The 17,261-nt window shown below is 42.2% G+C and overlaps 1 pseudogene; it reads right to left on the reverse strand.

The window, feature by feature from the left end:
• LOC128774158 (cytochrome c oxidase subunit 1-like) overlaps positions 1-16,826 on the reverse strand; it is a 95,139-nt pseudogene extending 78,313 nt beyond the window's left edge.
• Positions 16,827-17,261: the final 435 nt, after the last annotated feature.

Genomic DNA, 17,261 nt, shown 5'->3' on the forward strand with positions numbered 1-17,261 from the left:
GTAAGGGCATTTGCGCCTAGGCCCTGCATAGGTTTTCAAACCCTTCTAACTTAGGGAAAGCAGATGTAAGTTGAAAGATGGTTTTTCCACAGTATGTTTCCACAGAGTATATGTCACTTCACTCATCGTTCCCAGCAACGTCTACCAAACATTTCCAACACGTTGAGACAAGATGTTAGTTGAAAGATGCTTTCCCCGCAGTTTTTTTTCACAAAGGTGAGTGTATGGCACTTTCTGTCCTGGCCCCACATGGGTTTTCACACACTTCCAAATTATTTGAACCAGATATTTTTGGAAAGGTGGTTTCCCCAAAGTGCAGTATGACAGAGATGAGCATATGGCCCTTTCCACATAGGCACTGCCTAGGGCTTCCAACAGAACTAACATACTTGTAGAAGATGTTACTTGAAAGATGGTTTCTCCACAGGATTCTTCCACAGTGGCTGGTATATGTCACTTTCCACATTGTTACCCTCATAGGACCTCAAACAAGATGTTATTTGAAAGATGGTTTCCCCAAATACAGTTCGACAGGGTTGAGTATATGCCACTTTGCTCACAGTCCCTGCAGTTTTTCAAGCATTTCTGCCTTAGTTAAACCATATGTTAGTTACCCAGAGCGTTCTTTCACACAGTTAACTAAATGACACTTTGTCAGCCCCGTATAGATTTTCAAACAGTTCTCCTTTAGTGTAACAAAAGCCTAATTGAAAGACTGTTTCATCACCGTGTTTTTTCACATAACTGAGCATATGTCACTTTCCCCCTAGTCCCCGCCTAAGTTTTCAAACTCTACTGCTTAGAGACACCAGATGTGAGTTGAAACATGGTGTCTCCACAGTACTTCACAGAGTCCAGTATATGTCACTTTCCTCATCGTTCCTAGCAGTGTTTGAAATACTTCTGACAGAGTGAAACAAGATGTTAGTTGAAAGATGGTTTGCCCACAGTGTTGTTTCACAGAGTTGAATATATGGCACTTTCCTCCTAGGCCCCGCATAGGTTTTCAAAGACTTCTAACTTTAGTGAAATACGATGTTGGTTGAAGGATGGTTTTCCCGAAGTGTTGTTTGAAGGAGTTGAAGGAAAGGCACTTTCCACCTAGGCCCCACATGGGTTTTCAAACACAAGTTAGTTGAATCAGATGTTACTTGACAGGTGGTTTTCCAAAAGTGCAGTTTGTCAGAGTTGAGTATATGGCACTTTCCACATAGTCCCCACATAGCTTTTCAAACACTTCTCAGTGAAACTAAATTCTTTCACACAGTTGACTATATGGCACTTACCTTTCAGGCCCCGAATTGGTTTTCAGAGAGTTTTCACATAGTGAAACAAGATATTATTGAAAGACTGTGGTTCACCACATAGTTTTTTCACATAATTGAGCATATGGTGGTTTCTGCATAAGTCCCCGTAGGTTACAAACACTTCTAACTTAGTGAAATGAGATGTTAGTTGAAAGATGGTTTCCTGAAAGTGCTGTTTCACAGAGTTGAATATATGGCACTTCCTGCATAGGCTCCTGTGTATACAAAGTTTTCAAAACAGTTCTAACTTTGTGAAACAACATGGTAGTTGGAAGATTGTTTCTCCACAGTATTCCTTCACAGAATCAAGAAATATCATTTGCTACATCGTTCCCCGCATAGGATTTGAAACAATTCCAATGTAGTGGTACAGGATGTGACTTGAAAGATGGTTTCCCCAAAGTACAGTTTGAAAGAGTTGAGTATCCGGTACTATCTGCACAACACCTCATTGTTTTTCAAATGCTTCTTAGTGAAACTAGATGTTAAAAGATGCTTAACCCATAGTGCTCTTTCACACAGTTGATTATATGGCACTTATAGGCACAAATTAGGTTTTCAAACAGTTCGCACTTAAACAAGATATCTGTTGAAAGACTTTCACCACTTTTTTTTCACAGAATTGACTATATGCTACTTTCTGCATAGGCCCCACTTAGGTTTTCAACCACTTCTAACTTAAAGAAGCCAGACGTGAGTTGAAAGATGGTTTCTCCACAGTATGTTTTCACTGTCGAGTATATGTCACTTTCCTCATCATTCCTAGCAGAGTGTTTGAGACACTTCTAACATGGTGAAACAAGATGTTAGTTGAAAGGTGGTTTTTCCCAAAATCTTCTTGACAGACTTGAGTATAAGGCACTTTCCGCATAAGCCCCTATAGGTTTTCAAATACTTCTAACAAATGAACCCAGATGTCCTTTGAATGATGGCTTCACCACGTTTTTTACCGAGTTGAGACTATAGCACTTTCTGCATAGTACTGGCATAGGTTTTCAAAAACTTCTAACTAATGGAACAAGACGTTACTTGAAGCGTGGATTCCCCATAGTATTGTTTCACAGAGTTGACTACACAACACTTTTGATGCAGCTGTTGCATGGGTGTTCAGACTTTGAGAACAGAGATGGTTTTTGAAAAATGGTTTCCCCACAGTGACTCACAGAGTTGACTATATGGCACTTTTGGTGTAGTCTCCCCCTGGTTTTCAAACACTTCTATCTTCGAGAAACAACACGTTAGTTAGAAGATGGTTCCCCAAAGTCTTGTGTCACATAGTTGAGTATATGGCACTTTCCTCATAGACCTTGATAGTTTTCAAACCCTTTTCAATTAGTGAAGCCAGATGTTAGTTGAAAGATCTTTTCCCACACTGTTGTTTCCCACAGTTAAGTATGTGGCACCTAGTTAGGCTTTCTCATAGATTTTCAAACACTTCTACCTCAGAGATCCCAGATGGTAGTTGAAAAGCAGTTTCCCCACAGTACTGTTTCTCACAATTGAGTGTATGGCACTGTCCACACAAGCCCAGCATGTGTTTTAAGCACTAGTAACTGAGTGAAACCACATGTTAGGAGGAAGATTGTTTTCCAACAGTGCACTTTCACAGAGTATGTTGCACTTCAGTTTAAGCCACGCATGTTTTTGAAACACCTCTTAGTGAAGCAAGAGATGAGTAGGAAGATGGATTCCCCACAGTGGTCTCAGAGTTGCCTATATGGCCCTTTCCGCATAGGTCCCACATAGTTTGCAAACAATTTTCACTCAGTTTCACTGCACTCTTTTTTCAGTGTTCAGTATTGGCACTTTATGTTACTAACATTTCTAACTTTGTGAAATGAGCTGTTAGTTGAAAGTTTCTCTAAAGTGCTGCCTGGTAAAGTTGAATATATTGAACTTTCCACATAGGCTCTGCATATGTTTTCAGACTCTTCTTAGTGAAACAAGATGTTAGTTGAAAGATACTATCGACACATGGTTATTTCAGAGTTGAGTATAAGCATTTCCTCATAAGCCCCGCATAGCTTTTCAAACACTTCTAACTTACTGAAACAAGATTTTAGTTGAAAGATGGTTTCCCTGCAGTGCTTCATACTTCAGTGTATGGCACTTTCGGTTTTGTCCCCGCATGGGATTTCAAACACTTCTAACATAGTGAAACCAGATATTAGTTGAGAGAGGGCATCACCACTCTGGTGTTTCACAAGGTTGAGTAGATGGCACTTTTGGTGTTGGTCCTGCAAGCGTTTTCAAAAACTTCTAACTTAGCTGAACCAGATATTTGAAAAGTGGTTTGTCTACAATTATGTTTGAGAAGGTAAGTAAAGGGCACTTTTGTTATACTTCTGTGTCTAAGATTTCAACACTTCTAACTGAAACAAGTTGTTAGTTGAAAGATTTTTCTCCATAGTAATTTTACAGAGCATTGAGTATGAGGCATTTTCCATAAGTATACCATTTTCAACTACCGTCTTGTTTCACTGAGAAGTGTTTGAAAAACCTATGAGGGAAACTATGAGGAAGACGATTTGTACTCAACGCTGAAAAATTATTGTGGACAAACCATCTTTCAACTAACATCAGGTTTTGCTAGGTTACAGGTATCTGAAAACATTATGGGGGGCTATGTATAAAGTGCTGTATACCCAACTCTTGCAAATAACACTGTGCAAAAATCATCTTTCAATCATCCTATTTCACTAGGAAATGTGAAGTGTTGAAAACCCATTCAGGGCCGACAACAAAAGTGCCATGTACTCAACATTGTGAAAAAACTGTGTGGTGAAACTTTCATCTAGTTTCACTAAGTTAGAAATGTTTGAAGACCCATGTGGGGCCAACACTGAAAGTGCCATGTACACAACTGTATGAAACACTGTGGGGAAACATCTTCCATGAAAATATTGTTTCACTCAGATAAAAGTGTTTGGAAACCTATGCAGAGCTTATACTGAAAGTGCCATACACGCAATTGTGTCTAACTGAAACCATCATTCAACTAACCTCTCGTTTCACAAAGTTTGAAGAGGTTGAAAACCTATGCAGGATGTACAAAGTGTCATACATTAACTCTATGAAACAACACTGTGGGGAAACAACCTTTCACCTAACACGTGGTTTCACGAAGTTAGACTTGTGTGAAGACCAGGTTGGGGCCTATGCAGAAAGTGCCTTATACTCAAATCTGTGAAACCACACTGTGGGGAACCATCTTTCAACAAATATTCAGTTTCACTAATTTAAGTGATGGAAAACTTATGCAGGGAACTATGGAGAGAAGTGCCATATACTCAACTCTGTGAAACAGCAATTTCGGGAAACAATCTTTCTCTTAACGTCTGGTTTCACTCAGTTGCAAGTGTTGGAAAACACATACAGGCCTTATGTGGACAGATGGTGCCATATATTCAATGCTGTGAAACAACACTGGGGAAACCACCTTTCACTTACCATATCATTCAAGTTAGGAGTGTTTGAAAACCTATAAGAAGCCTAACCACTAAGGGCCACATACTCAATTGTGTGAAACAACAGTGTGGTGAACCGAGCTTTCAACTAACATCTGGTTTCACTAATTGAAAATTGAGGACTATTCAGGGTCTATGCAGAAAGGGCCATATACTCAACTGTGACACGTGGGGAAATCATTTTTCAATTAACATCTTGGATAACTAATTTAGAAGTGTTTGAAAACCAATGGGCTTATGGGGAAAGTGCCATATACTCGACTCTGTGAAAAAACCCTGTGGACAAAGTTTCTTTCAAATAACATATGGTTTCATAAATTTAAAATAGTTTGAAAACCTATGCATGACCTACATGCCGAGTGCCATGTACCCAAGTCTGAAACAACACTGTGGTAAAATATTGATTCAACTAACATCTGATTTCACCTAGGGTGAACTCTTTTGAAAACATATGCGCAACATACATGGTGCCATATACTGAACTCTGTGAAAAAACACTGTGAGGAAATGCTCTTTCAACTAAACTTTCATTTCCCTAAGTTAGAAGTGTTTGAAAAGCTATGCGGGACCTATGCCAGAAGTGCCATATTATCAACTCTGTCAAACTGCACTTTTAGGAAGCCATCTTTAAAGTAACATCTTGTGTCACTACATTAGAAGAGTTGGAAAACCTTTGTGGGGAACAATGTGGAAAGCGACTTATACCAGACACTGTAAGAAAATAGAGTGGACAAACTATCTTTCAACTATCTTGTGTCACTAAGTTGAGGTGATTGAATACCTATGTTCAGCTTCTGGGGAAAGTGTTGTATACTCGACTCTGTGAACAAATCTTGTGTGGGCAAAACATCTTTAAACTAATAGCTTGTATCACTAAGATTGAAGAGTTTGAAACTACAAGCGGGTCCTGTGTGAATAAGACCATATCACCACTTGGCCAACACCACTGTTGGGGAAACCCTCCAACATCTTATTCATTAAGTTAGAATTGTTTGAAAAACCACGCAGAGCCTATGCCGAAAATGCCATACACTGAACTCTGTGGAAAAACAACACTGTGCTGAAACGATCTTTCAACTAACATCTCATTTAACTAAGCTAGAAGTGTTTCAAAAACTGTGCCGTCCATCTGCCAACAGTGCCATATACTAAACTCTGTAAAATGCACTTTGTGGAAACCATCTTTCAACCAACATCTGGTATCAAGTTAGAAGTGTTTGAAACCCTATGTGGGAACGATGAGGAAAGTGACACATACTGGATACTGTGAGAAAATGCAGTGGACAAACCATCATTCGACTACCTTTTGTCACTAAGAAGTGTTTGAAAAGCTATGCGCGGCTTATGCGGAAAGTGCCATATACACTATGCTTTGAAAAAAGCACTGTGGAGAAATCATCTTTCACTTAATATGTGGTTTCACAAAATTAAAGCAGTTTAAAAACTAATGCATGACCTACAAGGAAAGTGCCATATATTCAACTCTGTGAAATAACACTCTGGGGAAACGATCCTGCACCTAAAATCTGGTTTATGTTCTGTGTTTGAATGCACATGAGGGACCTAGGAAGATAGTACCGTGTGCTCTGTGAAACAACACTGTGGGGAAACCATATTCCAATAACATCTCGTTTCACTAAATTAGAAGTTTGAAAAACTCTGTGTAGTCTATGTTAAAAATGCCAACTCTGTGAAACAACACTGTGGTGAAACTATTTTCAATTAACCTCTGGTTTCACTGAGAAGTCTTTGAAAATGTATGCAGGGCCTACAGAGTAAGTGTCATACACTCAACTCTGTGAATTGACACTGTGGGCAAACCATATTTCCGCTAACATCTCGTTTCACTAACAAGTGTCTGAAAAGTTATGCACAGGCTATGACGACAGTGCCATGATTCAACTCTGTAAAATTGGTCTTTGTGGAAACCATCTTTCAACTAACATCTTGTATCACTGTTAGAAATATTTGAAAACCTATGCGGGACCTGTGCGGAAAGTGCCACATACAGACATCTGTGGAACAACAACACTGTGGGGAAACGATCTTTCAACCACCATCTTGTTTACATGAGTTAAAAATGTTACAAAATCTCTGCAGGGAACGATGAGGAAAGTGATATTTTCTTGACTCTGTGAGAAAATATTGCGGCAAATCTTTCAATTAACATCTTATTTCACATCTGTGAAACAACACAGTGGGGAGACCATCTTTCAACTAAAATCTTGTATAAGTTACAATTGTTTTAAAACCTATGCGTGGCTAATGGGGAACGTGCCATATACTCAACTCTGAAAAACCACTGGAGAGAAAGCACTTTTTAACCTAACTTCGAGTTTCACAAAGTTAAAATAGTATGAAAATCTATGCATGAACTACAAGGAAAATGCCATATACGCATCTCTGTGAAACTACGCTCTGGGGGAACCATCATTTACCTAAAATCTAGTTTCACTAAGTCAGGTGTTTGAATACACATGCCGAACCTAGGAAGATAGTGCAATACAGGCAAATTTGTGAAACAACGTGGTGAAACAATCTTTCAAACACTATCTGGCTTTATTCTTGTTAGAGGTACTTGAAAGCCCTTAAAGGACCAACACATAAAGTGCCATAGACTCCACTCTGCCAAGAAACACTGTGGTGAAACAACCTTTCAACGATCATCTCGTTTCACGAGAAGTGTATGAAAAACTCTGCAGGTTCTATGCTCAAACTGCCATGTACACAACTCTGTCATACTGCACTTTGTGGAAATCATCAACTAACATCTTGTGTCAACTTAGAAGTGTTTTGAAAATATATGTGGTGAACGATGTGGAAAGTGATTTATACTCGACACTGAGAGAGAATACTCTGGACAAAAAGTCTCTCGACTAACATCTTGTATCACTAAGAAGTGTCTGAAAAGCTATGTGGGGCCTATGCCGAAAGTGCCATATACTCAACTCTGTGTAACACTCTGGTGAAACTATCCTTCAATTAACATCTGGTTTCAATAAGTGGCAACTCTGAAAAACTATTGAGGGCCAACATGGTAAACGCCATATACTCACTTATATGCACTGTGTAAAAACACTGTGTAAAAACCTAAGTGGGGCCTATGCAGATAGTGGCATATACTCAATTGTGTGAAAGAAAAAACACTGGTAAAACAGTCTTTCAACTAATATCTTGTTTAAGACTGAACTGTGTTACCACCTAGGAAGTGCCTACAAGATAAGTGCCATATAGTCAGCTGTGTGAAAGAGCACTCTGGGTAAAGCATCCTTTACTTGTTTCACTACGTTTGAAAAACTATGCAGGGACAATGCAGAAAGTACCATATACTCAACTCAGTAAAACTGCAGTTTGGCAAAGTCATCTTTCAACTGACAAATTGTATCACTATGATAGAACTCTTTGAAAACATATTCAGGGAATGATGTTGAAAGGGACAAATACTCCACTCTGTCAAACTGCACTTTGGGAAAACCACCTTTCAAGTAACATCTGATTCAATTAACTTGGAAGTGTTTGAAAGCCCATGAGGGGCTCAGCCACTCTGTGAAAGATCACTGTGGGAAAACCATTTTTCAAGAAACATCTCGTTTCACTAAGTCAAAAATGTTTGAAACCCTATGCAGTGAACGATGGGGAAAGTGACATGTACTCGACATTGTGAGAGAGCACTGGGGATAAACCATCTTTCTACTGACACTTTGTTTCATTGAGAACTGTCTGAAAACCTATACAGGGCTTACAAACTGCCCTATACTCAAATTTGTGAAGAAATTTGTAAAAGATGGGGAAACCATCTTTTAACTAACATCTTGTTTCACTCATTTGGAAGTGTTTGAAGAACTATGTGGGGAACAATACAGAAGGTGACATATACCAGCCACTGTGAAAAAACACTGTGGAGAAACCATCTTTCAACTAAAATCATGTTTCACTAGGTGAGAAGTGTTTGAAGAACTCCGTGGGGCTTAGGCAGAAAGGGTGATATACTCAACTCTCTCAAACTGCAAGTTGGGAAACCAACTTTCAAATAACATCTTGTTTAAGATAGAAGTGTTTGAAAACCTATGAGGGGAGTGATGTAGAAAGTAACATGTAATCAATACTCGGAGAGAATACTGCAGAGAAAAAATCTTGCAACAAAAATCTCGACTAAGTTAAGAGTTTGAATATATATGCGAAAATATACAGTAAGTGCTATATACTCAAGTGTTTGAAACAACACTGGGGAAAGCATCTTTCAAATAACTCCTTTCGCTAAGTTAGAAGAGGTTGAAAAATTATGAGGCCTATACTGAAAGTGCCTTACACTCACCTCTGTCAATCTGCATTTGAGGAAACCATCTTTCATATCACATTTTGCATTACTAGGCTGGAATTGCTTGAAATCCTATGCAGGCAACGATGTGGAATGTGACATTTACTCGAATCTGTGAAGAAATACTGTGTAGAAACCATCTTTCCACTAACATCTTGTTTCACAAAGTGAGAACATTTGGAAACCCGAAGTATAGGGGCCTATGCAGAAAGTGCCAGTTACTCAATTCTATGAAACAACACTGTGAGGAAACCATCTTGCATCTACACTCTCGTTTCACTAAGATAGTAGTGTTTGAAGCCTATGGGGACTTATGCAGAAAGCGCGATGTGCTCAATTGTGTGAAAGAACACTGTGGTGAACCACAGTCTTTCAAATGACGTAATCTTTCACTAAGTGAAAACTGTTGGAAAACCAATGCTGGGCCTACAAGGTAAAAGCCATATAGTCAACTATGTGAAAGAACCCTGGTTAAAAGATATTTTAACTAACATCGTTTCACTAATTTAGAAAGGTTTGAAAAATCATGGGGAGACTATGTGGAAAATGCCATATTCTCAACTCTGACAAGCTGCACTTTGTGGAAACCACCTTTCAAGTAAAATCTAATTCAACTAACTTGGAAGTGTTTGAATACCCATGTGGGGCCTAGACGGAAAGTGTCTTTCCCTAAACTCCTTCAAACATTTAGATGTTCAAGTATTTCACTGCTAGAAGTCTTTCAAAACCTATGCAGGGCTGAGGAGGAAAGTGCCATATACTCTGAAACACTGTGGGCAAACTATCTTTCAACTAACATCTTGTTTCATTGTCAGAACTGTTTCAAACACTTTACTAGGAACGATGAGGAAAGTGACATACACTCAACTCTGTGAAAACATACTGTGGAGACACCATGTGTCAACTCACATCTGTTTTCTCTGTTTGAAAACTTATGCAGGGCGTAGGCAGAAAGTGACATATACTCGTGTGAAACAACACGGTGATGAAAGAGTCTTTCATCAAAGCTGTTTCAAGGGAGAACTGTTTGAAAACCTATGCGGGGCAGAAAAAGCATCATTTAATCAACTGTGGGAAAGATCATCTGGGTAAATCATCTTTTCACTAACATCTGGCTTAAGTCAGAATGCTTTGAAAACTGTGGGGACTATGGGCAAAGTGCCATATAATCAACCCTGTGGAATTGAACTTGGGGACACCATCTTTCAAATAACATCTGGTTCAACTAAATTGGAAGTGTGTGAAAACCCATGTGGGACCTGGTAGAAAAGTGCCATGCACTCAACTTTGTGAAACACTGTGGGGGAAGGCATCTTTTAACTGATATCGTTTCACCATGTTAGAAATGTTTGGAAGACGTTTCTGGGAATGATGGGTAAAGTGACATATACTCAACTCTGTGGAGAAAGCATCTTTCAACTCACATCTGTTTTCCCTAAGTTAGAAGGGTTTGAAAACCTATGCAGGGCCTAGGCGGAAATGCCCTATACTCCATGCTGTGAAACAACGCTGTAGGGAAAAGTCTTTCAACTAATATCTGGTTTCACTAAGTGGGAACTGTTCGCAAACCAATGCGGGGCCTACAGCGTAAGTGCCATAGACTCAACTCCATCAAAGTGCACTTTCAGGAAACAATTTTTTAACTGACATCTCATTTCACTGAGTTACAAGTCTTTGAAAACCACCCGCTGTGTAAGAATCTTGTGCAGAAACCATCTGTATCATTTTGTTTCAGCAAGTTAGAAGTGTTTGAAAACCATGTTGGGTCTATGTATGAGGAAAGCACCATATACTCAAGCCTGTCAAAGTGCACTTTGGGGAAACCACCTTTCAAATCACATTGTGTATCACTAAGTTAGAATTGTTTGAATCCTATGAGGGGAACGATAAGGAAAGTGACATTCACTTGACATTGTGAGAGAGTACTGTTGAGAAACCATCTTCCATCTGACATCATGTTTCAATAAGCGAGAACTGTTTGAAAACCTATGCAGGGCATACAAGGTAAATGCCATACACCCAACTCTGTGAAAGAACACTGGGGAAACCATCTTTTAACTAACATCTTGTTTCCCTCAGTTACAAGTGTTGGAAAACCTATGTAGGGACTAGGAGGAAAGGGCCATATACTCAACTTTGTCCAAATGCACGTTGGGGAAACCATCTTGCAACTAATATGCAGCCACACAACCTACCAATTACAGACAACCACACATATATCACACATACCACAATACACATACACACAACACACAAACACAAAACATGAGAAATTCACCACAAATGACCATCCATACATTACATTCAAGGCACGCATAACACACATACAAGCACACCCTGAACATACCACACACCTTGCACACTGCATTAGCCAGGTTAATACTATATGCACACCTCCATCACACATGCACTATGTACACGTCCATACATTACACACACCACATACACACCAGGCATAGGCCACAACATATCCAACACAGATCCCACATGCCTCAAACACCCACAGTTATAGCCCTCCCACAGTATTACCACATTTAACACATACAAACGATTTCCAAACCACCTCTCCCAAATCACACACACTCCACATACACACCACAGACAACAAACCTACACCACATATGAGGAAGACAGATGTTACCTCCTCTGCACATAAACTACACATACACCACATAAGCCCTGCACGTATACATACAAATGTGAAACATATACCATACAGTTACACAACTCTTACACCGAACAACAGAAAAAGATACTACAAACACATCCCTCCATGACACACAAATACCACAAAAACACCTCACCTATTCACCACATACACACTATACACATCACACAGATATCTTCCACACACCGCTTACTGCATACAATACACATTACACACACCCCACACACACATGCACACAAGCCCTACACACATTAAACACACTCCATATATACACCACATACACGCCAAACGTATACCACACCCAAAACGCACTCTACACAGATAGCATCTCTACAATAAACACACCATGATATCCATACATATATGACACACACACCACAAACACCACACTTATATATTACACATTCTCCACTTGTATGTCACACGCTAACACCACACATGCACCACATACAAAACACAAACACCATACATAGACGGCATGAAAACTTACATTATAGGAGGGGCATATATGCATGGTAGTATATTCCCAACCCATATCCCACACCTAGAGCACACAGAAAGACACATCCACCACCTATAAACCACCCACAGCATGCACACACCACGCTCACCACACAAATGCCATACACAGGCACAAGCCATGCATAGAACATACATACCATCCATACAGAACAAGATCATGCACTCAACCACAACCACTCCAAACGTACACCACACACACCACACACTAACCCCTCGTGTACCCATCAGACGCCGCCCACGCCTTGTGCTTTACTGTCTGAAATGACATTGCACAAGTGTCTTTCATGTAGCCTTTCACATACATCGCAGACGCAGTTTGTTGAAATACTCGTCATTAGTGTGTGTTGGGAGAGGTAGCATGGCAGGCATGCAGTCTCATCCCTTGAACATAGCTAGATGACCAGCTATGCCAAATACTCCAGAAAATACCCTGAAGATGGACAAAACCAAGTCTAGGGCTACACGGAGAGAAGCCACATCAAAGAAAGGGAGGAAGTGCAGACAGGGAGTTGGGGGAGAAGTATATCAAGGGTGCTGCAGAGGAGAGGGAACCTTCATTGAGGGAAGTGTGGGAGGGAGAGGAGCACACAGGGACCATAGAAGGTGAACCTATCCTCAAAACCACATGAAAAGAGTCAGCACATCACTCATCATCAGGAAAATACAAATCAATACTACAGTGAGATGCCACCACATGTCTGTGAGAAGGGCTAATTTTCACAAGGAATAACTGGTGTTGGCAAGGATGTGGAGAACGGGAAACCTTCTGCCACTGTGGGTGGGAATGGAATCTGGTGCAGCCACTCTGGAAAACAGTACAATGTTTCATCAAATCTTACCAATAAGATGGCCCTGGGGCATTTGGGTGGCACAGTCAGGTGACTCTTGATATCCACTCAAGTCAGGATCGCTGTCATGGGACTGAGCCTTCACTGGGCTCTGCACTGGCAGCATGGAGTTCATGTGAGATTCTCTGTCTCTCTCTGCCCTTCTCCATTTCTCCCTCTCTCCCTCTCTCCCATTAAATCAATTAATTAACTAATTATCCTTTAAAACTTGAAGGTGCCCTATGATCCGGCATTTACACAGCGAGGTATTGACCCAAAGGATACAACAATACAAATTCAAAGGGTTATAGGCACACCAGTGTTTTTAGCAGCACAATGAAAACTAGCCCAATGATTGAAAGGGCTCAAATGTCCACTGGCTGAAGAATGGATGGAGATGTAGTACATATATAGGAATATTACACAACCAGGAAAGAGAATGAAATTTTCCGTTGCAATGATTTGGCTGGAGCTCGAGAGTTTCATTTTAAGTGAAATATCTGTCAGAGAAAGGCTTATACTGTATGATTTCACTCCTATATGGAATGGAAGAAACAAAAGAAATATGTAATCATGGTGGAAAAAGAGAGTGGAAAAACAAGAGACTAACTATAGACAACAAACTGATAGTTACCAGAGGAAAGATGGGTGCGGGGATTGGGTTATATAGGAGATGGAAATGAAAGAGAACACTTCATGGTGTGCATCGGGTGTTGTGGGGAAGGGTGGAATAACTGAAATCCACACCTGAAACTATTTTTACACTGGATGATAATGATCTGGAATTTACATAAACACTTAAAAAAATTCTGTATTAGTATGGGGAAAGGCCCTGTACCTTAGTGTCCAGAGTATTACTGTGCTTCCATGACATTCTTTGTCCCTGATAAACATATAGAGTAACACATTCCTCACCACCTCTCTGTATAGACTCGTGCTTTACCAATGAAAAAGTACCCTTTGCTGCCAATGGGTTTTAGAAAGCGTCTTGGGGATAAGTAGTCAAAAGTATTATTAAACCCTTGTGTAGAAGCATGAGGAAATGGCTTAGCACTAGGTGCCTAAAGTGTGTACAGTGTGACACCCAGTATCTGTCCACTACACCACCCGAGATTCCTGGTTTGTAGGTGAGTTTCCAAGCCATTCCTGACCCAATGCAGGGCTCTTATGGTCTGATGTCCCAGAGGACAGCTAGCCCCGATGTCCTTGCTCCCCTGGTGCTGGGCAGGCAACTGTATTGTAGGAATGGGAGCCATGTGAGCCCCTGCCCTAATGGATGGAGCTACCCTCATTCAGAACTGTCTGTGAAAATGCACCACGCTCCATGACATGATCAGCACACTAAAAGGCTTTTGTGTAAATAGCACACCAAAGTTCATTTCAACATCATGATCATCACATGGAAGCACATTCTTCAAATGGCAGAGCCAATGCTGACCCTCTCTACCAATACGAAGGCTGAAATACCAGAATTCAAAGTTCTGCTCAATGTCCTAGGCGAGAACGTGGGCCTCTTGCTCACAGGGCTCCAAAGGGCATCCTGTGGAACCCTCCTGTAGTCAGAGACCCCAAAAGTTCTTTTGATACGTCGACTAGCCAGATCGTGAATATATTGTGCTGGTCAGACTCTTCTACACATGAAGAACACTGGCCCTGGGTGTATCCACTTTCAGCAAATTTCTTGATCATCTGTCAAGGTCCGTCTTGGAGTCCATAAAAAGTGAGTCCTAAAAGACTCTAAAAAGTTCTCTATCCGGCTGCAGATATCCCATGGGGACCAGCCATTGTGACTGCGTGACAAGTGGAGCTAGAGTCCCTGTCCTTGTGGTTTCAGGGACTACCTGAACATCCAGAGCCCTAGGGCATCAGAACGGGTCCAGCCGAGAACTGTGCACGGGGAGGATCCAGCAGCCATATAGGACGGGAGCTGGCTCCCTTGCTGGGCCTTGGGGAAACGAAGATAAACATCTCCATTTCACATTGATCGCCTTCCCATTGGATGGAAATATTGAGTGGCCTTTGCCTAGCTGCAGCCATCTCCACTGCCTCCTTGTGTTTCCAACTGCCTCTTGATTCACCCTTAGGAGCCATGGAGATGACACTCAGCCGGCACCCAAGGACGGACATCGGGTTCCCACTCCATCCTGAGCTCTGTTAGAGGCACCAGCATCGCATATCCCAAAGGAGGACACTCCTCCTAGCCGTGAGCTTGGTGTTTGGCTGTTTGCAGCAAGGGGTGGGGGATTGGAGCCACCTCGCCTCCTTGCTCTGTCTGATTGAGGTGCCTTCCTCCTGAAAGGCAGACAGTTCACACAGGGCTCCAGAAGTAGGCTCCCGAAGTTGGTCAGCGGAGGAAGAGCCCTTCCTGTAGGAAGAGGGCACCAGTGTCCCTCTCTACCTTTTGGAGCCACCGCTGGTGGCACCTCCCAGGTACAGCATTGTCACTGCTCAGTCCATTCAATGATGCAAAAAGCAACAAACGCCGACCACGTCCCAGGGCTCTCTAGGTCCTTCTGAAGGAAGAAGGCAGATCTGGTGCTGACAGGGCTCCCAGATGGAGACTCTCCAGAGTGCTTTCGTTTAAGCCCACTGTAGTGTCTTCTCACAGCCAGCCAGGTTGCCAGGGGTTGGTGCTGGGCACTGCTTTCTCCATAGAATTCCCCTTCCAAGCTCTGAAGACCTGTGGCCCACCGTATCGACCTTATCTTTGCTCTCTTGTGGAAACAAGGCTCTTCCCGCAATCCCTTCAGAATCAGTGTCCCAAGAGTCTATCCTCCGTCTGCCACCTGGGAGTCGGATCCAGTCCTTCGGACTACAGGAGAGAGATTGCCACAGGGCTACTTCTTCATTAATTCACTGGGTTTCAGAAGTATGCAGCCATTCAGAGCTCAGGGATGTGAAGGGGACCAGTGGAGGATGTCTCGTGTTTAGGCTAAGCTGGAGATTTGGTCAGAGAGCAGGACTCCTTCTGGCCAGAGACAAATGAAGGAAGCCTTTTCTCCAAGTGGATCCACGTTCCCACCATAAATGTGGAGCTTTGGCCCACGTGGCACCCATTTCCTTTCCCTTGCTGTGTGTCTGACATTGTATTATTTTTTCTCCCTTAGGCGCCAAGGAGCCATCACTAACTCAGCTGGCAAACCTGGCTAGGCTGCAATCTCCCACTCTGCTCTTGTGTTCAGTCAGAAGTATCAGGTTCTGCTCTACCAAAGGAAAGCAGGCCTTGAGTGCCTGGTTGCTTAGTGCTTGGTCGGCTGTGCTATGGAGGGTGAGGAGGGCCAGCTTACCTCACTGACCCGGATGACTCAGTTGCCTTTACTCTGAGAAGCAGTTTGCACATGGGCAGTAACAATGAGGAGGGGGTCAGCATTGGGAGAGGCTTTGCCAGGAACGAGGGAACCAAGTCCTTGTTGCAGATTCCTGAGCAAGAGCCCTCAGAGCCTCAGAGCTACAGCTCAAACGCTGCTGCCTCCCTCAAGGGATGGGAAACGTGGCAGCGATCGACCAAGTCAGAAATCCCTGGCTCCTGAAGAAAGAAGGCAGGCTTCTTGCTGAAAGGCCTCCCAGGTGTAGTCCTTCAGAGGGCCCTTTGGCCTAATCCCACAGGCTTTTCTTACTCCGGATACAACCTGGTTGATAGGAGAGTGCGTTGGCTTCTTCACTGTCAACTTTCTCCAAATCTGTGTGGTGAAGAACCTTGGCAGTGTGTGTCTCCATTGCCACTCCTGAACATTGCAGATGAAAGAGGGCTTCGGTGAACACTGTTCCGGGACAGTGTTCCAGGGTAACATCCTTGTTTGGTGGTGTGCTTGTGATGGTGATATCGGTATTCAATTGGGCCCTTCTCAGTTTGGTTTCAGAATGATATGGGCATGCCTATACCAAGTGTGTGTGAGGATGCCCAGGGAGAATGCTCGTGGGTAGGCTAAGCCTGAAGTTAGGGGTGGATCCCACCTGCTTGCTGTGTGGGTCAAGGGGAAGGGAAAGTCATGGTCTCTTTCCTCGGTTCTCCCCGTGCCCACTTGCATGCACAGCTTTGACTCACCCTGGAATCAGTCTTCTCTAATTGCTGCTTTCTTAACTTGTTGTCAGTTATCACATGGAGACCCTGTGTCTGTCCCCTACAGCAACCCAGGTCCCCGATTTGCGGGT

The sequence above is a fragment of the Panthera pardus genome, unplaced genomic scaffold (assembly GCF_024362965.1).
Source record: "Panthera pardus isolate Hobbes unplaced genomic scaffold, ASM2436296v1 HiC_scaffold_3, whole genome shotgun sequence".
NCBI lineage: Eukaryota > Metazoa > Chordata > Mammalia > Carnivora > Felidae > Panthera > Panthera pardus.